This window comes from Falco punctatus (assembly GCF_963210335.1).
Source record: "Falco punctatus genome assembly, chromosome: 4".
In the NCBI taxonomy this organism is placed as follows: domain Eukaryota; kingdom Metazoa; phylum Chordata; class Aves; order Falconiformes; family Falconidae; genus Falco; species Falco punctatus.
In genome coordinates this window covers 92,878,105-92,906,065 of record NC_137583.1, presented here as the reverse complement: position 1 = coordinate 92,906,065, position 27,961 = coordinate 92,878,105, and the positions used below count along the sequence as shown (strand labels likewise).

Genomic DNA, 27,961 nt, shown 5'->3' with positions numbered 1-27,961 from the left:
TGCACTTCCCACTTCTCCCTCTCCTTGCCTGGCTCCCAGCAGCTCCATAGGGAATGAGGTCTGCTGAGAAGCAGAAGTGAGTCATTTCTCTCAGCAAGTGAAAAATGCCTCCCATTTCTCCCAGTCTTCTGTTGAAGGATTTATTTTCTATTTCAGCAGGCATATGCTGAACTTGAGAGTCTTTGGTTTCCACCCAGTGCAGGGCTCTAGAAGGGATCACCACAGTGTAAGCTCGAGTATGGCAGGGCTTTAAAAAGTAATCTGGAAGGAGGCTGCTGAAGTTAAAATGATAAAATTTCCTTTATAAAGCAGGGCAAAACGCAAATCCAAACCCTGCCTTTGGCTGCAGCCTTAGTCTAGTAAATGTCACTCAAAGCAACATTTCCTATTTTGCATAAGGGGGAGGCTCAGATGAAGACGAACCAACTTTTTCCATTCCAACTGTCATGCCAGCAGAGAAAGGCTCTTCCTCAGCCTCAGGGGTCCCAGCTAGCTGGAGGTTCTGGACAAGGAGCATCTAAGCACAGTGGCACAGCTCTAAACGGCTGCTGGTCTCACCCTTCCTGCCCACAGGCGGTGGGGTGGCAGTCCTGTGTCGCTGGACTCCGAGAGTCCAAGAGGTCTCAGCTCCTGGTACTTCCAGCAAAAAAGGTAAATCTAGGCAGAGAGTGAAACTGGTGTAAAACTCCTGTTAGCTCTTCCCTGCTCTATTTCACTCCATGGTGGTGTGTGTCAGACTTGAATTCTTGAGTGAGGAGTCTTGTAAGGAATCGATTAATGAGGAACTGGGATTTGGGGAGGGTGCTGGTTTATGCACAGGTAGCCAGTGAGCTGCATTGGTGTGAGCTAGAGGAGAACTGGCTGAAAAATATGGGGTTTTGTTAACTGTGGTGGCTGTCAGAGATACTGGAAGCAGTTGCTTTCTGTCATATGACATTCACACAGTGTTACGTGCTAGCCATGCCTCTCCTCCACCAGCGCTGCCTGGGGATCTAAGTGATACAAGGAGTTCAAGAAGGAAACCTTGAAGTCTCAAGCACAGGGCCAAACCTGCCATCTTTTTATTGCCGTGATCAATGATCCAAGTGTTTTAGTAGCAGCTGTTCAGGGAGAAGAGGGACATCATATAGGCAACTCTGTGAAAATGGGGGGGCGGGGTGGTGGTGGTGGTGTAGATCCCAGTGGGGAAATTGCACTAAGTCTGCATCTAATTATATAAAGGGAGAGATTTTTGAGCTCCCATCAGTTGCTTATCAAACACATTAGTTACACCTTTTGTAATCAGTTCTTGTGTATTTCCATAATTAATTCTTACTCGTTGCTGAAGATCTTGTTAGGTTGGTTTGTTCTGAGATCTCTTTGAGAAGGATCAAAGTCATGGAATGTGTTGTATTTCTGAAAATAAAAGGGGCATGAAGATATTTCTAAACGTTCAAAACTCAGAGGCTGCTCTTCCTCTCTGGCTGATTTTTTGAAGATTTTTAGACAGGTCTGTTGCTGCCTCTGCACGGTCAGGTTGGTCCATCAGGTATCATCCTCTAAGTCAACAGAACACATGCTGACTTGTCCATGGACTGGGCCATCAACTGGCTGGAGCTACAGGTGTTGGAGGGATTTCAACTCTCAGTAACTGACCAGCTTTATTCTATACATCTCTTAAAGTTCAAGGCAAGGAAACCTCAGGTTACTAATAATAGCGTATTATATCTTGCTGCAGTCATCTCTGTGTAATAAATCTTTTTTAAAGTAAGGATAGAGTCATGGTGTCAAACACAGTCAGTGTTCAGTACCAGTGGAAGAAATTTGTTTTCCTGAGAGCTAGTGAACTTGGCATCAGTGATGACGGCTTTTGTGTTACAACTACCTTGTCAATGGGGATTACAGTTTGAGCCACATATATCCTGCTGTTGACTTGACATGAAATTTATGTCCAGTAATTCTCGAGGAAGCATAGATTACTAGAATGCATAGTGAGAGTTAGGTATTACAAGTTGCATAAGGGTTTACACTTACTGGTTGCTGGTGTTGTCACAGGCTAGATTACCACTTAACTTCAGCTGAAGCAGTTTTTTAATTAAATAAATAAGTCCAAACAAACAAACCCATTGCAAACCTCAAACACAGCAAGAAGCTAATAATGTCACCCTGAGACAGCTAATTCCTTAGTAATGCCCAAAAAGTCTGGTCTCTGCAGCTGAGGGAATGAGGACCTAGATCCCCATTCTGTATTTCTAAGATTATTAAAATTACCTTTGTACTGCATTTTTTCTGTCATGTTCCCTGCTTAGGGAGGTGCTGAGATTTCCTTTAAAACAAACTTCTTATTTTTCTGCTTCTTTCCATTAAGATATTTCGTAACGAAATATTCTTTGCTAAAAAGCAAGAGGTGGAAAGACTTATTTCAGGGGTTTGTTTTTAATCCTGTGACCTGCTGCTTGACCCAAGAAAGTTGCTTGCATGCCTACCCTCTGTGGAAGATTTGACTCACCAGCACAGTCTCATTCAGATCAGTGGCTGCCTCTTGTTTCAGTGCCCATGCACCCTCCTGGAATCGAGATCAGCAGGTTCCAAGGTGGAAGGTTTCATTCATCAGCTAAGGGAATTGCAACAGGAGGCAACTGGGGGCCAGTTAGTGGTAAGTCTGCTCTGCCACATGATGAAGCTAAGCTATTGCTTTGACATGAAACACATCTTAACAGCAGTGATATCGAGAGGATTTTTTTCCTACTTGCACTTTTCCCCCCTGTTTTTAAATGAATTGTTAATATTTGTCCAACACTTCAAAACTGAATGGGAAATATGAAAACAGGTATCTCTGTAAGGGAGAGATTCTCTATGCAAACTGGAGAAAGAAAAAAGAAATGATGGGTTAAATCTGTGCTCACACTTGCCTTAATCCAGTGATTTCAGCGGTGGCCTTCTGTCCTCTGGTGATTTGTGGAATACACGGTGTTTCATGTTGTGGATAACTCCAGCTCAAAGCTGGGACATGCTGGTTTTAATAAAATGCATCTAATCCTTAGAGCCATTTAACATCTGGAAAGCAAGTTGTTAAAAACATAAAGCACGTCTAATCCTGTGAGCTGCTCAAAGCCTAGAAGAGGAGCTTTTTTTTTATGGAGTGCTTTAAAGACACAGCTAGGACATGAACTGCTGAGACATTTAGTCTGGTGTGCTATTCAGGCTGTCAGGGTTGTCTACCAGGTGCTGGATGAAAAATGATGACAGCATTGCCTATCACATTCTTCATCTACCATATGCATAACTAATATATATTTAGAGACAGAGAGTGACAATGAGGGTAAGAATCTATACGCATTCTTTGTAAGAATACATAAATATAAAATGCAAGAATATATGAATATGTATAATGAAGATTTTCCCTTTTTTTTTTTTTTGTGGTATTTTTTCCTCTTTATTATTTTTGTGGTTAATGAAAAGGACCTTGATCTTCTCAGCCATATATTGGTAATCTGGGGGTTCAAGAAAGCTGACCCATTAGCTGGCTGGAATGATATATTTTATTTTTACTCTAGCAGAGAGCTAAAAATTTAAAGCCCTTTGATTTGGCCTTATTAAGCAGCAGAACCAATAGATTGGGGGGGGGGTGGTGTTCTTCCTCAAGTAGCACTAAGTAGAAGTGAAACAATATTTTGTTATATCATAAGCCTGTACTTATGTTGTTGTATTTTTCTGAAAGGTTTGTAGGAGAACCAAGATGACATGAAACACTTGTTTTTAAAAAGCTGTATCAGCGAAAACAAAATGTTTTCATGAACTCAATCTCCTTCGAGCTACATACAGTCAAACTGGCAAGCTTGAATACATAAGTTCTATCCCTAGCTTTTGCAAAGTGTCTGTGGTTTTGCAATATCACCTCATTAAATCTTTACAATAGAAGCTGCCGTATTCAGAGTTCTGACTATGTTCACACAGAACCCGGTGGCGTGATTTTAATGCAGCACAGAGATATTTGAACCATTTCTCACCAGGTTTGAAACCCAAAGAAACTGAACAAATAGTTGGGCAGGTTTTCCAGTATGTTTTAAAAGATGAGCTTTAAGTTGCAGTGGTTAAAGGGACACTGATAACAGGACTAGGGTGTGCAGGCATTGCCCTACATCACCATAACCACAGCAGCAATGCCAGTATGGCTGATCTGAGTTTTACTGTGTACCCCATGGCAGAGAGACAAGGATGTCTTGACAGCTAATGAAGAGAGGCACTTGCAGAGGTGGCTTCTTGGTCCTGTTCTAGCTACACAGAGTGCTCCATGGGCTTAAATTCTTTCTCCATTGCTTACGGAGCGGGTGTTAAAGTAATGAGGCTTACAACTCATGAGTCTGTGTAAAGTCCCTGAAGTCAGATAGGAGGAATATGGCCCATAGAGATGGCTGAAGCGACATAAGCCACATCAAATGTAGCAGGCTTAATTTACTTAGGAGTTAGGGCCCACTGGATAATTACAAATACTCCTCTTTCCCACTCTTTCCATCCTCTTCTTTGCAGTGAGTTTTTTTCCTCACTTCTTTGGGACCTTGAAGTTACCATGTTTTCATCTCCACTGGCAGTGGTGTTGATGGGATTAGAAAGTACATTAATGGTTGTTTCATTAGGCTGTGCAAATATGATATTAAATAATGTGCTCTATTAAACCTAGTTATTAGCAAAAGCTTGCTGTGGTTACTAATTTAATCAAATCTGTTAGGAATTCGTGTTCTTGTTTGTCCAAACAGTCTCAGACTGTCTGGTCTGAAAGTCAATTAATGAACGCTCACTCCGTTATACAGAGAGCCTTTCTTCATTTTTTTTTTAAATCAAAATCAATTTTTGTTAGATTGGTTTTTGAAATGTGATAGTGACCACAGAGTGTTTTAGAATGGGGGAGTAGAGAGGGAATATCCAGAGCTTGACGTCAGTTTTGCCATTGATTTGCTAAGTGGCCTTAGGCAAGTTGCTTTCTCTGGAAATCTCGCTAAAAACAGTGCTGTCGAATCTGTGGTTGCCTCAAAGATTTATGTACCATATGTCCTACCAAATAGAGAAAGAAATTTATCTGTCAATCCTGGAAAGTCAACCTTGGTTCTGAAATTCAAGCGGGATGTGAGTTGTCTCTGGTGCTTATGCTTCTGTGGGATGATTTTACATGCTTATTCGCACCACTGCAACTACACTGTCTGCAAAGACTTTTGTATACAGATAATGGCTGCAGGTGTCTGAGAGAAAGGAGAGCAGGACTAGGTGTCTTTTCTCTTCCATATTTTTAACTCTGTAGAAATTATGGGAAAACTGTAACTATGTGTGTATGTGAAAAGCAATGGGTTGCATTGTGCCCTGACCAAAGTCAATGCAAGTGTTGCTGTTACTCCTATAGTAGATCTGTGAAGACAAACACTATCATGAAGATGGTTCAAAGCGAAGATGATTTTTATACAGTTCCCCTTCTGTGCTGAAACACATCTTCAATTAACCCACTCCTTAGCTTTGTCAGTAGTGAGATGATTCCAAGAGTATCTGAGAGTGTTTTAAGATTAGTATTTGGAAATGCATCATGAGTTTGAAGGTGGTGTGAAGTTTTGTGTGGTGCTGAAGACCACAAGCTTGAGACATGTCATTGGGCAACAAAGTGCACATCAAGGTGTATGGATCTGATGAAACACCCCTGGAAAGGTGCAGTTTGGCAGATACAGTGAACATTGTGATGACTGAAATTTCCTGTGTCTTTATAAAATGGAGTGACATCTTATTAGTTAGACTTGTAGTTAAAGCTTTTTAATCCAAATTGAAATGCATAGTGACTTCACTGTGGGTAAATGTTAGTTGTTAATTGTATTTAAGAACTGATTGTTAATGCTATTGTGAGGTTAAGAAATTGAGAAGCTGTAAACTAGGATGGGATAAAAAAAAAAAAAGGATTATCCACTTATCTCAATAACTAAAACATTCAGAGTTCTAATAGGGAGGATTAAAAATGCAGAAGACATAAAAACTTTTGGTGAATGGAGTTAAGCAACTTTACTCACATGCACTTTGTCAGTGAAAGCACTGACTATATGTGTTTCTGTATTACAATGTTTTGGCTAGTATGGAAGTAGTTATATAGCCTTCAAAGCTTGTTCACCTTCTGCATTTGTGCCAGAAGACACATTTGCTTTCCAGAGAGTCCCAGAATTGTTGAGGTTAGAAGGGACTTCTGGAGATCGTATGGTCCAACCCCCTGCTCAAGCAGGGCCATCTAGAGCAGGCTACTTAGGACTATGTCCATATGGCTTTTTTTTTAATGGACATTTTTTTAAAGGAATTTTACAAGTACCAGTACAGCATGAAAGATGTGCAAACTAGTTGTGTTCACTGTGAAATGTCTAGCTACAGCCAAAGATGATGGTCAAAGCACAGATTTATCATGGTGATCCCTCCGTAGCTGCAAAAGTCAGGATGTTCCAAAGTAGTAATCTCTATAATACTGTTAAATGGACCCTTCTGCTCTCTAGTACACATATAAAAATGCACACCGGAGTGGAGCATGGTATAACTGCTCATGGCAGTGGATAATACATTATTACGTTGAAATTAGAAGGCACAGACATAGCCATAAGAAGGTGAAAGCTGAATATAACACCATAGATTATGCTGATGTCTATAAAAATGATTTGAAAAATCTCCTTTTGCAACAATTTAGCTGTAGAGTTCACAAAATGCTCCATACACAAGATGACTTTTTCTGTTAACAACTGGAAGCTTTATAGTCATGTCCAGACACCTTGAGAGCATTCAGTGTACTGCATGATCATCTCTTCCTTTTAAGCAGAGCAGGAATAACTTCATGGCAGTCAGTGAAATGACACAAATAAAGCTCATGATGGGGAAAGGAGAACCAGGCCTGTTTATATGTCATTTTATGGATCTCATTAAAACCAGTGCCTTTGGAATGCCGGTGTCAAAAGTTGTACTCTTTCTAGTATTTCATGTAGGAGGCAAGGGAATTTATCAGGCAATCCCAAAGGTTTCATACTGAAGGATCCTTCGAGGTTGACAGTAATGTTTCTGGTTACATTTTCAATACAGACGTGGTTTAGGCCTCTGCACTTGAACTTAATCTAAGACTTTGTGTCATAAAACAATCTTGTGATTGTTTATTATAATGAGTGGAAAAGCTGACACTTTCTTGTTTGTGGAAAAACTTTGTTATCAACTGTGGCTTGTTCCTGAGATCCAGAAATGGCCTTTTCTTTGTTACAGAAAAGTCTGATCTGCTTCTGTGCCTTGAAAAAAAAAGTATTCTAGTTCTCTCTCACTTTTGTGTTTCAAGAAAAAATGCTGAAATAATATGAAGACACATAAATTCTCCTGAGTCATCGTCCCTGGCCATCATATACACGGAATTAGGATCGTCTAGGAGTTTTAACCACAGAGATTATAAAATAGAGGAATAAAAGAAGGCTTCATACTTGGTTTCATCAGCATATGTCAGAATCAGCATTTGATTGGTCAGTAACTTAGATCTTATCTTTGTCTTCTCTTCACCCTTTTCCAAGGAAAGATGTAGTTGGAGATCTTCAAAATTGTTTTAGAAAAGAAGGGAAAGAAAAGATGTTGCACAGAAGAGAGTTTGTTTTCAGCTTTGATACTTTAAGACAAAAAAAGTCTAGGACAATATGTAGAACAATACTGCTGAAAGTCTCCTTGTAGAACCAAGCACTGACAAAGCTGGAATGCCAGCTATAGTCTCCTATGCAATTATCTTCTTTTGCTTTCTTGTATGTCCATTATTATTTTCACTTGCGTGCTGACTAGAAGTTAAAATCTTTTCGTCATAGTCCTCTCTCATTCTGTAAATAGGCGATACAGCTGAATATGAAGTGAAAACTTCCGATTTTACTAGCATTTCCTTTCTGTGGGTAGGGTAAAATTATGAGTTTTATATAAACTATATCCTAGGCATAAAAAAGAAGAGAAATGCCTCTGCATTAAGACCTAATTTCCACTTATTATTGAAAGGTATATATTTAATTAGCACAGAAAGAAGCTGCTGTATATATTGGAAGAACAGAAAGGATTAACAAGAATTTTGGCGCTTTTTTGGCTAGATTTCTTTATCCTATCCTTAGCTTGACATCTTTCATCTGAGTATCTGCAAGCATAAGTAGGCTGTATTGTGAGACTCCTACCTTATCCTGATTTCATCTGGGTCTTGGATAAAAATGTTCTTGCCTCTTCAATTAGTCTTACCATGCAGTATGGATTGGTAATTCAATGAGTGATCTTATGACAAAAAGGACCACAAATTTACTTCCAGAGACAGTCTTTTATTAACTTACGGCATATTAGCTGCTCATAAATCAGTTTAATTCTTTCTGCTCATGTTATACATGTTCTGTGTAAAAACATACACTGCCAGTTTCCAGGTCTTCCTGCCTAGTGACTTCAGTTAGATCTAAACTTAAACCTAACAGGAGCCAGAAGGGCAAAATGGCATACATGACCATTTGTAACAGATACAGCTCTAAGTCAGGAATTTCCTTTTTGCCTTCTTGAAGGAGTACTTTACCCAGCTTCCTCTGGCAAATGCTGATGTATTGAATGCTGCAGTGAAATATTGCTCTCAATTACCTAGCCCAGAGGTATCTGGAAATTGCACCAGATTAAGTGATAGGCAGAATGAAATTGAAATACATTTTCTTTGGGTGCTGAAAGCATGTCCTTTAGCAGCCCCATTGATGGGAACTCCGTACTGCAAAAGCGTTGACTCTCTGCTACAGCAGTGATTAAATTGAGTAGCGTTTTTTGGCCCAGTTGAAGAGTAATATTTCTTCTGCTAGAAGTGATTAGCCTCCGGTTTTGTGCCACGTGTCTTCAGAGGACTTAAAGTGATCTCCCAATTAGAAGGTTCAGCATTCTGCCCTTTCAAAGCCCAAACACTTTATTGATTAAGCCCTCCAAAAAAATGGAGGTGCTCAAAATCCCAATGCCTTCCTGACAATGAAATCATGTTTTGTTTTATATACTCGGATTTTTAAAAATGTGGACAACTTGCTTAGACGGAATAAAGCTTTTGCGTGGAAGTTTTTAGGAACTCCTGGAAAACTGGAAATAATAAAGCAACCCTGCAGTTGGAGTCAGTGGAGTAATTCCAAAAGTTTTGAAAGATGTAAAGATCTTTTTTTCATTTTCTTCAGCCAACGCTGGTTTGTTGTTTGCCTTTCCCCCCCTCTCCCACACTTACAAGTGCTGTGGGAGGGCTGTAGAGGAGGGATGATCAAGAATCCTAAAAGGGACCAAGTATTTCAGTGTAGCAAAAACATATTAACCTGTCTTCCTGAGACACCAGGAATTAAGTGGTAGCTCTCTAAGCCTGTCTTTACATCTGTTAGTCAGTTGATGAGTCAGTCTCACCAAGCAAATTTTTGAATTTGCGAGAAAATTCCAGTAGTCACATTTAATGTATTTTGTTATCCCAGCCTGTGGCCTGGGGAGTGTGCAAAGGCCCTGGTGCCATCTCCTTGGGCTGCCATCAGGTGTCTGGCCAGAAGCTGACAGCCAGGCCCTGGTGATGTTGTTCCCTCTGCACGCATTCTGCCATGGCAGGAAAATACCTTTCCTGGCTGGTGCACCAAACTGGAGGAGGCGCAAAACGTGGACAAAGCAAAGGTGTTTTGCAGTGGGCCTGCCTTTAACGGCAACCTAGGCATAACAAAATCAGTATATATGACTTTATAAGAGCCAACACTTGGGTTGACTGAATTTCCTCGTGGGATGTAGAGGAGACAAATTAAAAGGTGCACTCCCAGAGGTGTTACATCTTACTGTTGTTGTGGAAGAGAGTGATACGGTGAGTGTTGAGTGGCTTCCAGTGGCCACCTTTTGTGAACATGAGTCAGGAACGGGTGACAGGATAACATGAGTTTTGTGTGAGGAAAGGCCATAACGTTATTGTGGTGCAAAACCCCTTGTTTCAAATGAAAAATATTTTCTTCTCTTTTTTTTTTTTTTTTTTTTTAATTTTTGGATCACAGGCATGTGCCACATCCTTAGTTGTCCTCCAAAGAGGGTGACTTTCCACAGGTTTCTAGTTGTTCTTCCCCAAGGTACTCCAAAACGATCTGAAATGGCTTGGTGTGCACTGCTGACAGTGCAGGCTAAAAGCACGCTAAGAAGTGATTTTGGTTTCAAAGTGCAGAGGAATTCTGTTTCAAAGAGGCTGAGGAGCAAGAGTGTGCTGGGAAGAGAGGGGCAAAGATCTTGCATATAAATTTTTCATTGTATTGAAGCTTTATGGAATGAGAGACACCACCTGTTTCCTAGGCCTTGTAAAGGAGTTGGAGTTTGTGTGTGCATACAGTTTACAACTACTTCCCCTGTGTGATGATGTCCTTAAGGGAACCGTGTGATAAGAAAAGCAGGCAGCAGTTTATCTCTCCCAGTTTTTAATTTTATTCAGCAGAGTCAATCCTCAGAGGACCATGACAATTGTGGGGATTAGGAGCGGATTTCCCCTGGCCCACAGGCACATCAGATTTCTGTGCCCGTGGAGGTGCTTTTCCCATTGCTCTGCTGACACGCTTTGCTCTCAGCACTTCTACGTGTGTTCAGCTTCGTAAGAAAGCTTCTGGGAAAGATTTCTGAACAACCTATCGCTTCTCCTGGCAGGGACACAGGGAAATCTTAAGCGCATCAGGATAAAAATATATTGGTATAGTTGTGTTTTACATCATTAAAGCAATAGAAAATGTGCCTCAGAGTTAGTGCATACATAGGCATCTGTGCTGATCTTAGTATGGAAGAACAGAAAACAAGATCTTAGAATAATAACGTGGCACAGTAAGTACGTGGTCTCATACTCAGATAACCCCAAATCTGTAACTTATAACCATAGACCATTTAGAATTAGGTCTGTTAGACGTGTGTGTGCACACTGCTTCAGTTTTGAAATCCTGTAGTCAGAAGTATGGTCAGACTAATGAATAAGGCTTGAAGTGATGATAAGACTATTCAATTCCCATTTCATCAAGGGTTTTCCTCTTTCATGCAGACCAAGACAGTATGTGTGGTCTTGAGTCCCAGCTCTGTGTATTTAAAATTACTTTAATGACCTTGTCATAGGATAGCAATGAAAAATCCTCCAATATTTGTTTGAGGTGCTTATATCTAATGGTGATGAAGGCTACTGAAGGGCTTGGATAAAATGAAGTTTGTACAAGTCATGCATTTTAATACCTCTAGGTAGTGAATTTTCTTTGGACAGAAGGTCTGTAATCAGTTCATGTTCCAGGCAAGGCAAAATACCTTACAATTTTTTGTAGTTGCTATCTTAAGCTGGTTACTCATGGCTGAATTCTTCAAACTTTTTCCATGTCTGTGGACAAATTCAGTGTTACAAAAGCTACAGGCTCAAACATGTTTAACTCTGTCCCTTCTTCCCACCTTGGATAGACACATATGTATTTTAGTTAGAAATTTCTGTTTGTGTAGTGCAGCTGATTGCATTTAGGTGAATAAACGATGTTTTGTCTGCCAAAAGTAACGTGTGGACTTTCTTGAGCAGTCATTTTCTCTTGGGCTCTGAAAAATAAAATGTTTCCATTGTTAGATCAAGTTGAGAGTTGCCGCCAGTTCCTATGAATGCTGCCAGACACGAAGTCTGGAGCATCGTGTGACTGAACCTTGGCTCCGCCAGTAACAACAATGCTCGCTCCCATCATTGGGCTAGCTTTGAGCATTTTTATGTAGACCAATTTCTGATGCTGTGGGCCAACCCAAACAGTAAATGTAAACTCACAATACATAGCTTGTTTGGGTAAAAAGTAGACTGAGAGCAATCTTGTTTTATTATCTCTTGGCTTAAAACCAACTTCTTGTTCTGGACTGTCATCACTAATGACAGGCAGATTTACTAGTCCCCTCCAAGTCCATACAACAAAATCAGTAACCAAACAACTTCAAGTGTTTTCTTGATTTAAAGAATAATGAGTATATAGTAAGTAAAAAGCTTTTTCACCAAATTGTTTTGATTGAGTATTTACACAAATAAGTCAGGCTTAGGGAAAAAAAAATGCTCATTAGTATAACCGTAATGACGTGCTCATTTACATTAAGAAATCAAGACTGGCTCTAATGGATCACACTTTGTTGTTGGTGGTGTTTTTTTTAAACCTTCTTGTTTTCCATGAAATCATTGTGATTAGTTTTAAAACAATGCAATTAGGCCTTCAGATATGGTATTTGAATATTTATTCTGTTGATCTGTATAATTAAAAGCACCCTTTCTCTGAAGCATAATTTTTAATTATCTTCAGTGGTAGTGTATCTCTAATAAGTGCTCTAGCTAAGGCATGCAATTATCCCATACAATCGTTGCAGTGAAGTTTTGGTTGTTAGTGATGTCTTGTTACATTGCATCTGCAGGCTGCTTTGTCTAAAGATCCAGAAAAACAATTAATGCTAGGCTAGAATGTACAGAGATAACCTGGTACACTGAACCAACAGGTTTATTTTGGGATGGAAGGCTAGAGCACTCAGGCCATAGTGTAGTTGGTTAGGGTGGGCCATAAACAGTAGCTCTGGAAAAGGCAGAATGGTGGTGAGATGGTTTGCTCCGTGCTACATTTTGACCTGGAGCTTATATACTCATTTGTCTAATTGCAGCAGAGTCGGGCTGGTCTGATTGTAAAATTCCTTTGTGGTGAGCCTGCACAGAAGTTTGGGTGTTACAAGATCAGAGGCGAGGGCACTCATATCTCAAAATAATCATTGTTTTGGCAGTGTGGTAAATTTCTTCTCAGAAATGGAGTACATGGTGGTTGATCAGTTTATTGAAAGAACTTGGCCTAGACAATAAAGCATGAGGTTTCCCACAAATGTCCCATCTCGTTTCCCTCTTTACCATCACATACCCACTGCCAAGTGTTCAGGGGTCTCTGTCCTGCCTCGGCTCCCTGCTGGCTGAAGCGGCTCTTTGCATGGCCTCACGCCGTCACCCACTTCCCTGAGTGACCACTTCGTCTGGGTTTTCAGGAAACCTGAGAAGGAACATGCTCAGCCGAGCAGTGACTCCTCTTCCCAAGCTCGTCGATGTTTGCCCTGCTGCCTGTGGTGGATGTGAATCAAATCTCATAAAGTTTATGCATCAACAGGCTTATGGCATCGTGTAAGCTTCCAAATGAAATGCCTAAATCCCTTACATGAAATACATTAAGGTAATACTACTTACTTTTTTTTCTTGCCTCGATTTACCAATCATTTTCTTTTCCTTCAGATATTAAGATGGAATATTGAGTTGTTATAACAGTGATTTAGGTTTAGTATGCTAAATTGATTTAGCTGCAGTATGCTTTGATTCTGGAGCATTCAGCTTCTGAAGTCTTCCTAAGCGGAATCTAACATGGTCCATGGAGATGTCCAAAAGTGCACATGGGTGTGTGCACACACATACACCCACTCTAATGCTTTTGTTAACATGAGGCAAGATGTACTTTATCAGTGATGAACCTGCTATGGTTCTGTAAAACTTGTTCTGTGAAAATGCAAACTTATGTGATGAATTAGTTCATAAGATTTTACTATTAGCTATAGCACAGCTGTGTGATCATTGTACGCCAACAGACTACCATCAAGAAGCACAGTTCTGCATGGTTCTGATAAAGAAGGATAATAATGTAATGAAAGAATGATTCAGGCTAGAAGGGACCTCTGGGGTTGGTTTGTTCGTCCTGCTGAGTGCAGGGCTAACTTTAGAGTTAGGCTAGTTTGCTCAGGGTCCTGTGCTGCTGGCTTTCAAAAGTCTCCAAAAATGGACATTCCACAACTGATCCAGGGCTTAACCACTCCCTGTAAATAGTTTTCCTTTGGCTAGGACAAGAACAGTGCACATAAAATGGTCATGAATAAATGTAGATAGGAAATCACATGACTTCAGTGATGTTCTGGAACAGTGCTCTGGTAGGATTTGTGGGAGGAGAAAGCATCCCCATGAGCCTAAGATGCATATTTTTTCTGATTATAAAAGTGGTAATATGACATAACTGTCTCTGGTAGCAAAGAACTCGACTCAGTGACCCATTTCAGATTTGAAACCACTAATGGGTGTTGAATTTGCTGTTTGCACTTGAAATGGTCATCTTTCTGCTGCTTCCCTGTGTTTATATAGGATTGTAAACATCATACATTTCTTATTGTGCCCTGCTCTGGTTATATTTCTGTAGGGAATAGGAGCAATCTTTCTCCTTGAATTAACAAAGCTGAGTCTCTCCTGAGAAATTCAGGAAAAGACTGGGCACAGTAATAGAGCTTATTATCTAATTTACCAGAGGAACAATATTATTCATGGTTACTCATTTCGTACTTTCTCTGGGTAGAGAGGGCACCTCATACGCCAGGGCTGTTAGTGAGGTAGCTTTTTCAGGCAATTAATTCTCAGGCACATATATATAATGAAGTCAATATTTTACCTCAATCATTATTATTTTTTTCTATATTTATCAAGTTATTTTTCTTTTCTGCTGCCTTGCACTATTGTATGAATTATAAAGTCACTAAAGTCGCTACTGAATCCACCTGTGTTTTAAGTTTCTCAGTGCTGATCTAAGGTGGGACCCTAAGAAGGCAACTAGGTCATGGAAACATTGCCACTCATCCTGTAGTGGTGGCAAGCCCAGGTGGGCTGTGAGGGAGCTGGCTGAAGCCCCATGCCCATTGTGTGAAATCTAAGGAATTGTGCAAATATAGAGAAACTTTTATCTGGGGGAGAGGGACAGAGGGGCAAGGGCAGCAGCCTCTGTGTTAATATCATTTTCCATCTGTACCACTGCTGGGCTTTGCCACATCTGCAGCCTTTGCTGCGTGCCTGGCCCTGCAGTTGTGCATACATGCACACATAGTATAAAATTACCTTCTGCTCAAAGGTCTGTTCTTCTAAGCGAAGATGGTGACTTACTGCTTTAAGTCCCAAGTAATATCTAGCAATTTAATGACCTTATAAGAAACACTAATTCTAGTATGAAGCAGAATTTTCTGTTCTCTCCGTTATGATCAAGCATGTGTTACATTTTAAATAGAGTTGTTAGAGGGAGAGGATTATTTGCTTGTGTTGTAGGAAATGTAAAATTGCATCTAATGAGTTGGTTCACAGTTTTTTGTACTGTATATTGCCATTAAAATCAATGATTTGAAATATTAAACATAGTAATTACACTTTGGACTGCGTTTCATTTAAACTTACTATGACGGAATAATTTTCCTTACAAAGTGTCAAATTGCTGTCAATTCACTTTCTGAATAAGTTATTGAGTTCTAGGAGAAATACATGCCTGAATAAAGTAATGAGCTGTTTATAGTATGGATATACTGCTAGAAAATATTCCTTAGAAATGATGTGGTGTGTAGTTGGTGTGCTTTTCACCACTTCTTTTGAAGAGTAGTGTATTTGAGAATACACTTTACCAGAAGAGCTGCTTTGCTTGGTTGTGTAAGAAGGTGGGAAGCAAGACAGATGAAATGTCTTGAAAATTAGAAGATAAACTTAGTCTTTCTAATCGAGTTCTTCAAGCAGTGAAGATTCAGCTGTTCTCAGGGAATTTAAAATTTTTTAGTAGGTGCTAATAAGTTGAAAAACTAAGCCACTTAACTTAAGGATTTCAGAGCCTTCATTAGACACTTCCCGAGAATATTCTTGCCTTTATAGCCTCTTATAAAGCCCTTGCACAAAAATATCTAAGTACTTTCCAGCAGCATATTAAATGACATCACTAACATTTTTAAAAGTTGCAGTAAAAGTTATACCAGAACTATAATGACCTCTATCCTATTTTATGTAACGCAACAATGTTGTAGCAGTGGTTACATTTGGGCCAGGAATAACATGGAGTTTTTGTAGGGATGTCAAAGCAGGTTTGAACCTGCAGAAGTTGCTTACCGGGAGAGTTTCATGACAGGTAGGTCTGACCTGGCAGGACAGCAAGGGGTTTTGTGGGGTTTTTTTCTGAATCTTTGACTCTGGAAATATGCAAGAGAAAATGAAGATTACTTAGAAGATTACTTGGTCAGTTTACTATGGACAATACTTTTTGAATTCTCTTCTATTTTGCTCTTGTCTTTTCTGCTTGAGGAAACAAGAACTCTTTGTCAGTCACCGATAAGGAAATGTATCTTGAAACGAGGTTTTCTTCAATCACTGAAAAATGGGTCTTTTCCAACTCAAAGTCGTCAGTCTTTCTATATATAATAGAAAATGAAATTTATGTCCCCTGGAAAAAGTCAAACATTAATACAGAGAAGGTTAATTATTAGCTGTGGGTGTGTTACCATTTTAACTTGCAGGCTTTGTCAGCAGGAGGGGAGGCTGGAAACAAAGTGCGATTGTAAATATCCCACGTCAAGGGTGTCTGCTGAGTGATGGCTCCATTTACTCTTATCTCAAACTCTCCCTTCTCTTTAGTGGTAATTAACCATAACCTTGGGTTTCAGATATTACAAAGGCACACAAGGCACAGTAACAATTGCTTGTCACTGTCTTCTCTGACAGTCCCAGTGTCTGTAGTATACACTCAGCCCCAAGGATTTAAGCATACACTGGGTGCTAAAGGGAACATCCATAGCTTTTAGACTCAGTTCAATAGAAATAAAGTGTTTGCCACTTGGAGGTTTTTGTCTGCCAAATGTTCACATTTCATGGCTAAAACTATTCCGAATTTTTACTTTAACTTTTCATGAGGAAACTCCTGGTTTTGACCAACCCTACCGTTTGCCTTCTCAAATTATAAAAGCAGGCTGTTAAAATAGCTGAAAGAAAGGGATCTGCTCACAGGATGAAAGAACAAGTGTGGTGTTAGGAACGATGCTGGGAAGATGCAGTGATAGAGGCCTCATACTTGGGAGAAAAGCAACCACCCAATACCCACTCCTAATGGCACAGTACAAAGGAGAACATAATTTCTTAAAACCTGTGTGAAGGTAACCAGGTAAAAATGCCAACAGAAAGAGCATGTGTAAAGATCACGCAACAGACAGCTTGGGAAGCTTTTATCCCTTTTTGCTAGTGTCATTCCTGAGGCAACTGAATGCCCCTTTGCCAGCAAGGGATGTCTTTCATATTGCAGCATGTTACCACTGTTGCCTTTCCAGCAGCAACCCAGTACAGTGGATGGACATTACATCCCATAAAGACTGGCTTCATGTGGCTTGTTATTAAACAGATATAGCATCCAAAAACATGCAGATTTTTTTTCTGTCTTTGGAGCATTCAGTATCACCCCTACTTGGAAGCCCTGAGGTCTAGTAAAGGTTGTGCTAGTACTGACACTCTCTCTGTTTCTTTCTGTATGCAGCTACTACTCAAAACGTAGTTTAATAAAGATTCCAACAGTGTCTAATTATTTGAAAAGTTATTCGGGCAGATGATCACATATCACCTGTGTATGAGCACCTGTGTTTTAAAAGGAAAAGGACAGTACACTTCACACACCATTTGGAGAAAAAACATAACGTTTGAGAACTAAGTCTTATTTAAGGTTAATAGCATACCTTTTTTTTTTTTTTTTTTTTCCCCTGCAGTTCTTTTAGGTGATCCCATAAAATATGCTTCCTTTCGCTATGACTTTCATGGTTTGTAGCCTTAAAGCCTCATGCCTGCAGCAGCAGTGATTCTGCTCAGATTGGTGTAGGAAAATGAATAACATAGAAGCATTTTCCGGGACAAAAAGGAGTAAAACTGTCTACTGGTCAGTGTCCTTCCCTCTGCTTACAGAAGCCTTCTTGGCATCTGAGTGCTCTGCTGACTGGTACGTGAGGCATCCCCTGGGTGGCCAAGAAGAAATACTCCCCTTCAATAGCTACGTTTCTTAGCCTCTCCAAGCTGTCATTACGCTTGCTTACCTTCTTTCTTCATCTTTCTCATGCCAATTCTTCTACACAAAATTTGTATCATTTTTGATCATTAAAGCTCATAGCTATCTATGATGACAGTTTCTGTCAACGCTGCCCTTCAGATTCCTTGACTGTGCATTAATAAGTTAGGAACATGTTTAAAATTAGACACATGCTCTGATCACACATAGCTGATTATCTATTGCATTCATCCTCCTTGATGACTCTAGCAGTAACTTGATGCTTTTGTCCATACTGACTTCTACATATCTTGTAAAATTTCTTGTATAATAACTTTTTTAATGTCTATCATTCCCTAAAGTATGATCAATATTTGGTGTGAGTTCTTATTCTTCTGGGAGGAAAGTCAGTGTGTCAAATTTCAGAAGAAATTGGCATTACTCAGTGGAAAATGTCAACCCTGATAGGGGACCAGAGTCTTGTTACCACTGTCCTTCACAGAAGTGCCCTGCCTTTTGCTTGTGTTAGGTTTCATTAGCAGAGCAATTTCTGCTCACTGATGGTAATGCCCTTATGTTAATGCATATATTCTTAGACCATATGACAACATGTCTGATAGTTAAAAAGGCTTGCACTCGTGATGCTGGAATAGGAAGCCACGTGGACCAAAGGAACGTTCTTCCCAAAAGCTGGCCATTAAAAGATTGTGCTCTCAATCATACAGCTATTGCATAGACTCTCTTTAGCATTGTTTCTGCACTGCAGCTCAGTATGTATGTCCACTTACACTGGTAATCTGGAGCATACATTCATTCCTCTAGGCAAAGAAATGGACTGTTTGTTAGTATGTGCAGAATACACTCTTATTCTTTTCCTTCTCTGGTACTATTTGAAGGTACATCTTTCACATCCAGCCTAAAATGGTTAGGACAGGTTTGCTCCTTTTGAATGCATACACTTTAGTATGTTGTTGTGGTTGTAGGCTTGGTTAGTAAGGCTCAGAAGCTTTGCCTACATAAAAGATAATGGGGAACATTACTGACAAAGTGAGCCATCGATAGATGTTCTTGACAAATGAGATAGGTTTGGTGTTTTGTTTTTTTTTTTTTTTTGGGGGGGGGCTCTACTTCCTCTGTCTTTTTGCATTATAATGGACAGTTTGAAAGAAAAGAAAGCGATGGCAAACAAGAATCAATCCAGCCCCAGCTACGTCTCAGTTTCAACCTGACCCTTTTTGACTTGTTCTACAAAATTAAGTCCAACTTCTACCTCAGTCAGCACCAGTAACAGAAGTCGGAAAGTGTAGGGGTCAGGCATCTTACAGCTTTTGTGCTAGACTGATGGGATGGGCTCTAATACACTATGTTTTTCTGAAGTCAGAGAAAAGTTCATCTTCCCTGGTGGCGGAATTAGGCCAGCTCTGAGCATGGCAAAAAGTTTTCCCCTTTTTGGGGAAGCCGTAACTGAGACTCAGGCTGCCACATGGGCGACCTCAGTGGGGCTTGCCTGGTGCTCTGGGCACTCGGCGTGCTTTTGCACCTTTGGCCAATTCCAAAATTCTGCTTTCTCCTTCCTGAAACAAATAATTGTTTTTATTATACAAAGCAGTTAGCCATTTAGCTGAAGTTTAAAATATTTTAATGAACCGTTAACACTATCTAATGTAACTGCATGATTAATTTTTCACATAATTGTTCCTATATCACAGTGCTTATAAAATGTTAATAGCATGATTGAAAACCTGTTAGTGAACGGGGCAGGGTTGGGGATTTTTCTGAAGACATATGAAGGGATTTTTTTGCAGTTTGCTGATACACTGAAATGTGCTGAAGCTATCAAATCAAAATAGTTCAGGTTCCTTCAGGCTGTGCACACAACATATTGTAACACAGCCAGAGAGGCCCATGGCCCCTGCAGGTGTGCCTTAGGTGTGTGTGTCATGGTTTAACCCCAGCTGGCAACTGGATAGGGAGGAGAATTGGGAAAAAGGTAAAACCCATGGCTTGATGTTAAGAACAGTTTAATAATTGGAATTAGATAAATAAATAGATAAAATTATGATGATGATGAAAAGGGAGACAACAAAAAGAGAGAGAGAAATAAAAGCCAGGAAACCAAGTGATGCACAGTACAGTTGCTCAGCACCCACTGACAGATGCCCATCCGGTCCCTGGGCAGCGATCAGCAGCCCCCAGCCAACTGCCCCCAGTTTATATACTGAGCACAAGGTTCTATGGTATGGGATATTCCTTCGGTTAGTTTGGGTCAGCTGCCCTGGCTGTGCTCCCTCCCAGCTTCTGGGAAGCTGGAATGTCCTTGACTTTGTAGGGTAAGCACTAGTTAGCAACAACTAAACCATCAGTGTGTTATCAACATGATTGTCATACTAAATCCAAAACACAGCACTGTACCAGCTACTAGGAAGAAAATTAACTCTATGCCAGCTGAAACCAGGGCAGTGTAGATGGGGTAGTATGTGCTCCAGAATTGTATCACTTATTCAGGGTAAATGGTCAAATCCCTTGCTTCCAACTATCCTATAACAATGATATACCTGTCATGGTAATAAGCTCATTTTTATGTATGTTTTTAAGGAAACACACGTGAATCTTACTGAGGTTACAACCTCTAAATTGTCATTTGCAGAATAGGAGCTTGAAATTGAAATACTGCCTGGAGAGGAGAGAAATAAGAAAATGGTTAGGAATTAGAGCTGTAATCAAAATGTAGTCAGTGTGGTTTAGGCTTAAATAACATGAGTCAAGCTGTAACTATTTTTAATGATTGTTGGATAGATATGTGATGCCCTACATTGGTAATTTAAAAATAAGTTTTATGTAAGGGACGTGTCAGTAAATTCATGACAATGAAGTTCAATTACCAATCTATAAAGTGTTAAAGATACTGCTGTGTACTGCAGTATAGGAATATTGATTTTACTTTTTTAGTATATTTATTATTTTAAAGCAATAGGATTTTTTTTTTCTTCAAGCCCAAGAGAAGGAAGTAGACTATTTCATAATGGCCTGAACTGATCCTACAAATGTTCGTGCTTATGCTTGACTTTACTCCTGAGTGACGTGCAGCTGTGTTAAGCAGAAGGTTCCAAGATCAGAGCCTAATTTAAGAAGACATAACGATAGGGCTAATAAACAGGAGAAAGACAAGGGATATAGCACAATGTTTAACTGAACTACATATAGGCACTGTATCAAGAGTAACCTGTGGTCTCATGTTCAAGATACTGGTTTTGTGTTTTTCCTTCTCATATTAAGTTTAAGCCCTGATCCTGGGACATACTGAATGAGCCTAAGCATGCTGAGGTCAGTGGGAACTAATGAAGCAACGAACATTATATATCAGTCCTTCAGGTGATTTTTTTTTTTTAAATATTATTTCCCTCTCACTTTTAAGAATAGTTCAAATCTGCTTTTTTAATTACTTATCAAAGCAGATTTTTAAAAGAGCTCTCAGTTTTAACCATATAGTGCTTCCAGTGATTACATTTGCTTTACTGTTCCCTAACTGAATTGTTCACTAGTTGTCCTGTGTTCCTGGTCTGTTTCCAGAAACTTTCAGTATCCCGCTTCCTGCTCATGAACCCTCACTGACAACATAGTTATGGTTCTTTCATTTCCTCTTTTCCAACCCTAGAGGGGACAGGATGCTGCAGTAATGAGCACACGTATTTCCAAAGAACATACAAGTCTTGTTACCTGAGAGTTTAGAGTGAGAAGCAGCATGAGCTATTGGGTAGGTTACTAATTGCTAACTCATGGACTAACAAAATTGAATGAAGTGTGGGTAAAATGGAAGTTACCAGGGGCTGTTAATTCCTGGAACTGAATCTAAGACAGTGCAAGTTTACAACACTGAAGAACTGAGTTAACGTTTCTTACTGTGTGAGGTGACCCGCAAGATGAGAGCAAAAGGGTCTTATATTTAAATGCAACTTAAATCAGAGTTATTATACACAACAATTTTTTAGTAGGTTTGTTTATGGAGCCAAAACATTACAAGTGTATTCTCTGAAGTTGTCTATTATTATTTTATTTGAAACATAATGTTTACAGACTTCTAAGTCTGATGCTTTTATGCTTATTTTGACATTAATTAGTTTTAAAAAGAAGAAAACCATTTGCAGTCATAATTCTGGTCAAAGGTTGCAAAAGCATCCTGAATTGCTTAAGAAAAAAGTATGAATGAATATCTCCAGGACTATCCTTTATGTCTGATGGAAGAGAATTACCTGTAATAATAACATAAGGTATGTATATGTTGTTTTTAATCCACTGACCTTTAGTAGGAGTGACCCAACTCTCATATAGTTTCCAGAAGACCTAAAAATCCTAACATAAATTTTGAATGAAAAATCTACAGGTTTGGTTGAAATTGGTGGATCATCTGCCCCAAAGTAAAGTACAGCAGCTGAAGGTCACTGGAGTGAATCCCATTTTGATTGTTGGGTCTGCCTGGGGAGTGAGTGGCAAAGTGAGCAAGGCTGTAAGGCTGGGTCACCACATTTCTCCTCCTTCAGAAACCAGGAGGTTAGGTCTGTGGAGAGCTTATCTAGTGACATCAAGCTGCCATCCTTTCTTATGAGTTGCTGGGGTAGGTGGGCTGGAAAATATAAGACACGCACCTTGCAGTTTTCTTCATCAAAGCTATGGTTCAGATTGCTTACGTGGGTAAACACTGCAGGGTCTGACTGATGCAATGCAGTATGTACCTACAGGTGGTTCATCTGTGAGAGACGCTGATTCTCATGAGCAAGCATCTCTGAAATACAATCATCCCTGCTGCAAGATTTCTGAACAGTGAATGCTTGGGTATTGGTCTTTGCCTCAGACTGGGGCACGGGCCCAAGCGAAGGCTCTTCAGCTGGCAGCAGGTTTCTCCCTCATGACTGTAATCGAATGGCAAATCTTAGTGAAGTAATTAGAAGTGGTGTTTGAGAGAGTGCAGTTAATTCCTTCAAACCGGGCTGGTTTGTTCACCTGTGTGATGCTCTGGAGGTTGTTTTGAAGGACTTTGTAACACACAAGAGCAGTTTAAAGATCTAGATCTACATCTTTGTTGTTGTTTGTGTATATCCAATATATTTTTATATAAGGGTGTGCAGAAGGAAGGCAGGTGGGTTTTATCATCTAGGGCTGCTGCGCAGAAAGGTCAGATTTTAGGAAGCTATCACTAACTGCTCTCATATTTGCTGACAAAGAGTTATGGTGCTGATATGCCTTTGGAAATTTATATACAGAGAAACATTAATACTTTCAACTGTGTATAAATATAGCCTTTGGTCTTCCATTTTATTCTGTTAAATCCAGTATTACCTGAACAATAGCTTCCAATTAAACTAACTGTTCTTCAGTCCCAGTAATGCTTCCCCTTAAGGGAATGTGTTTTAGTGTGCTTGCCTAGGTATTGACTTTCTAACCACTTCATTTTATTCTGAAGAAGGAATAGGAATAGGAAGGAAAAGGAAACTCAGTGCTTGATTTAATTAAAAAAAATAATATTGAATACTAGCTGTCAGAAAGAGATACATTTTTTCCCCAAACCTATATAGATACACAATATTCACCCTGTTCTTTAAGACTTGCTGCCAACAACTTAACATTTCTGTTAAAACCCATATATTTCCTTAGAATAATTTCATGAAATTGTGCATTTTTAATTATGAAATGGGGCAGGAGGCTGTCTTTTTCAGTCCTCTTGTGTCTTTGAGCCATGTAACGGTGGTTTATCAGGCTGCAGAAACATTTAATGTCAAGATTATTTACATTTCTGAACATTAAAACTGGAGCGCTTGAAAGTCATTAAAGCATGAAAATGCTTGGTCAACTGTTTTCAGTGTTTTAAAGTGTGCCTTTCACTATTTCATGCAGTCCTAGCTCAACAGTGTGGAACAGAAGTTCTTATGTTTCAAGGATGTAAAAGAAGAGCAAAAAGAAACTTTATATAAATGGATTAATATATGGAAATTTAAAATGTGAGATTAAAAAGAAGGAACAGTATGCCACACTGGAACAATTAATACAGATAGGTCCACATTTATAAATTTTTGCATAAGAATTGCTGGGAAGACTGTTTTTTCTTTTTTAAGCTTTTCTTCCCCAAAGTTACCAGTCCCCAAGCACAGGAAGAATAAGCTTTATACTTCATGGAAAAAAGAACTAAAGCACTAAAGCCAGTTCATTGTGGTCCTATACAGTTAAAAATGTGACTGTTTTTGCGCTCAGTGAAAAGAAGCAGTGGTCATTTTATTAGTGCTTCTGTTAATTACCAATCCTAAAAGGGCTTGAGTTATTGGACTGTGATAGTGTGGTATTTTTAGATATGGACAAGTTATTTATAGACATTTTAATAGCTCCTTCTACTCTGCAAAATTAATCTGAAGGCACTTTTACAGAATGTGTTTTAGAAATCATCCCAATAAATTAGCTTAAGTCTCCTATAGCTGAAGCAGTTTTTCTGTTTTTTCGTGGTGCAGCCAGCAAACTTCATCACACAATGTATTTATTAAGGCTGTAGGAACCAGCAAGTCGGGCACTACAGTGCCCAGCCGCCAGGAACCTGGCTGCTAGCTGGAGGCTAGTGCAGGGAGGGAGGTTCGTGGAGTGTATTACTCTTGAGGCTTTTTTAGAGGGTAAGTTCTTGTAACATCCAAAGAACTCAGGACTCTACTTTAAAAAAAAAAATAAAAAATTCATGCCTATTTGCATTGTGGCCTAGTAGTTGGAGCACTGGCATAGAAAATGCCAAGATTTTGACTGCAAGGCAAAAAGGGGGTTTACATCTAGTTGCTAGGAGAGCGTCTTGACCTCCACTTCCCAGGCTTACGGAGGTGGCAGGGTTGGGAGGTGGCCAACCCAAAGAAATGTCAGATTTGTGAGGCCACGTGGAAAGCAAGAGGAAATCCTAGTGGTTAGTGTTGAAAGGAGGATTTCTGGATGCCAAGTCACCGCTTTGTACTTTGTTTATACGCTTCATGCACCTCTTTAGGAAAATGGTAATCTTTTGCAACAAGACTGTACTAAGCTGTACTTTTGCAGCTGTGTCAACCCACAGATAGTTCTGCACCTCATTTTTTAACCTGTAATCTAAAGTTGCCAGTCAAAATATGCTGTCTAGTTTCAGGAATACTTAAAAGCAGGAATTTGAGGACCTAAGTGTGAATTGGCTCTGCTGGGGAATGAAGTCATCCACCAGGGATGAAGTTTCATGTTTCATTGGCCTAGGAGTGGGATGGAAACGTAGAGAAATCTTGACTGTGGCATTCCAGTCAAGTCACCTGCCTGGCAGGGAACTGATCTTAAACCTCTCATCACTGTCTAGGCCCTTGGGGAGGATTAGGCTTCCAGGTTTGGAAACATGGAGTCAAAGGGATTAGTGCTGCGTTAATAAAAACTTGAACTCGATATGTGGATTCTCTCGGCGTGCTTGATGCAGCAAAATACTGCAGCTTCCCTTAGATTAACGTGTCGTCTTGATTTGGGAGATCAACATCAAAACTTGTCTGATTGCTCAGGCTGTTTAAGCCAGGAAAAATGAAAACAGCGGGTTGGTAGCTGGAAATGCTGCCTACCCGGTTCTTGCTGGGATATCAGCCTACACTGTATCTTTTTAAGGTGAGTACATAACATCCAGTTACTTTGCAGCATATAGAAATTGATCCATGAACATGAGCAATGGATGACTACTATGACCTGGAAATTTCCAAACCATGCAAACTTCTCTAAGCCTAGACTTAAGCGTATAGTGATGTTTCTGCTTCTCATTGTACATCCAGTGATTATTGAAAAAAGAGAGTTTGAGAGATTATTACACTTCCTTTGTAAAGATGATGGGAAAATGTATTAGCTATTTTTATTGCCACAATAATTGCAAAATCAATCACATTACATATTATTGTTATCTCTTCAGCTTTTTTATTCATAATACAGAGCAACACTACAAAGTTAATACAGCAAACATTCATCAATGCAAACTTTCATTATCATGACAGTTTATTTTGTGGAAATGAGAAGGGGAAAACAAACAACCCACAAGCCCTAGAAAAGCTGGATAAAAGATCCACTCACAAGTTCCACAGCTGTGTCAGAAGATTCTTTTCTTGATGCCACTTCCCCCTCCCCACCCCCACCCCCTGCCTCATAGCCATTCTTTCAGTGATATTTTTCTCTTACTTTTTTTCAACCTATTATTTTCTTACTTCTGTGCATTGCTCTGTCCTACTATTCCAAAGTGTCGGATGTATGTATGTTTGGATGCAGATTTTGGAGAAGTGAAACTTCCACCTTGCCAAGTGCCAAAGGTGGAAGACAATGACTCAATATACTGAACCAGCAAAAGTATTTCATGGCTATGGGCCACAGATTCAGATGCTTGGCACTGGCAGTGGGAAAAAATTCAGTCCAGGTAGCTGCTCATGCCCACCTTTGTCTTTGTCCTCTCTTAGTAGACGTGTCAGAATGTTTTTGATCTGTAGATCCCTACGGTTGTACTGAGGCATTGCTGGCTTGACTCACGTAGCCAGTCCCAGGCTATGTCGTAGCTCTCTTCTTTGGCACAAGAACACTCAGCGTTTGGATGAAGTGTTTAGCCCTGTCCTGAGGCATTTTGATCTCCTGGCTGAAATGGTGACAGCCATGGAGCTCCCATGGGATGGTGCACACACTCTGGTTTTCATGTTTCTCTCCATCACAGGCTCCTTGGCCTCATATTTGGCTCCTACTTTTAAATGTATGTTGTATATGGACTATTGGACTTCTGATAATTTCTGCTGTGCTGTTGGCGTGAAGTGGCCGATATGGTGGGAGAGTAGCTGGAGGGGAAGTGGAGGCTGAGATCCCAGTCTCGATGCAGTGGCTCAGGGCTGTTGATTCAGGTGGCAACGAGCAGTGGAAGAGATCAACGGGAATCTCACCTATCCTTAAGCTGAAGAAAATGCACTTGTAAGGCATCGATAGGAGAAAAGAGGGATTTGTATTTCTTTAGGCAGTGCAGTGTCTTAAAATTGAATCTTTATGTCAAAATGTAAAGCTTTATGCTTAAAGCTTTGCCAGTTTGCTGCCTATCCCCTTCTAGGTTTACCATACAGAATATGTATCTTCATGGTTCTTTCTGCAGTGTCCCTTCAGCTACGTTGAACCTTGTATATGAAGTAATTTTACCATCTCTACTCCCAGAAGCAGCAGCTACCTCACAGCTTCCATCTCTGCCTGCTTTGTCTGTGGCATTACCCAAATCAATACCTCTGACTTCTATTTAAAAACATGTGCTTCTTCCCAGAATCTGTGCATTTAAAAAATGACCTCTAACACTGCTTTTACCAACCCACCTCTGAGGAAGCAGATGGTGTGCTCTGAGGGCTCAGCAGAGTCTGTGTGTGGCTGAATCCATCTGGCACTGGAGAACACTGTCCTGTAGTGTTTACTCAGGGCAGTTAGCAAGCAGAATTGCTGAGGGTATTACCATCAAATGTTTCCCCTCTTTCTTAATTTTCTCCATATTACTAATGCATTGAAACTCTACAGTCAAGGCAGCAAGATGTAAATGATGTTCAAAACAAATTCCCTGCCCAGTGATGCAGAGAAAGGAAGCATGACCTGATGAAAAAATCAGTATTGCAGTAGGGCCCACAGTGGCACAAAATTACAAAAATACAAAAGAAAGCCTGCTAGAATGTAATTTCAGAAAGGTTTTGTTCAGAATTCAGAATTTGAAATGCTACCTTAGCATGCTTCATGCTGCTCCCTACTGGACTGCAATTGATTAACTTACATATTTATTAGCAGCTGGTGGTTGCCTTAGCCTGTAGCTACTAGGGTGAGACGAGATACGTAATGTGCCTCTGCTAGTACCTACACAGGAGCATCTATTTTGTGTTTTTCAATATCATTGCACTCCTGGCAGGAAAAAAAGGAGATTTTTACTAGAGGCTATTAGGTTATGCTAACTTATTGAGGTTACACTTTCATTTATTTGGTGAAATAAAGACAAGGGTTGCACCCATGTGGGTTTTGGAAGAGAAAGCCCTGGTTTTGCTGAGCAGAACTCAACGCTTTCTCCATTGAAAATTTTTGCTTTATGTTCAGGAAAAAATGTATCCCGACTGTAATCCATAAGTCAATGGGACAAC

General features: G+C 39.9%; 1 protein-coding gene and 1 long non-coding RNA gene across 12 annotated transcripts in view; one reads left to right on the top strand and one right to left on the bottom strand.

Moving 5' to 3' along the window:
* The window catches only part of PDE1C (phosphodiesterase 1C), a 376,897-nt gene that overhangs the window by 244,686 nt on the left and 104,250 nt on the right, over positions 1–27,961 (top strand). The gene's annotated exons all lie outside the window — the stretch shown is intronic.
* LOC308062232 overlaps positions 3,614–27,961 on the bottom strand; it is a 38,996-nt gene continuing 14,648 nt past the window's right edge. Inside the window, exon 2 of the long non-coding RNA XR_013927517.1 lies at positions 3,614–26,757. This is a non-coding gene — a long non-coding RNA (uncharacterized lncRNA). The remainder of the gene's footprint in view (positions 26,758–27,961) is intronic.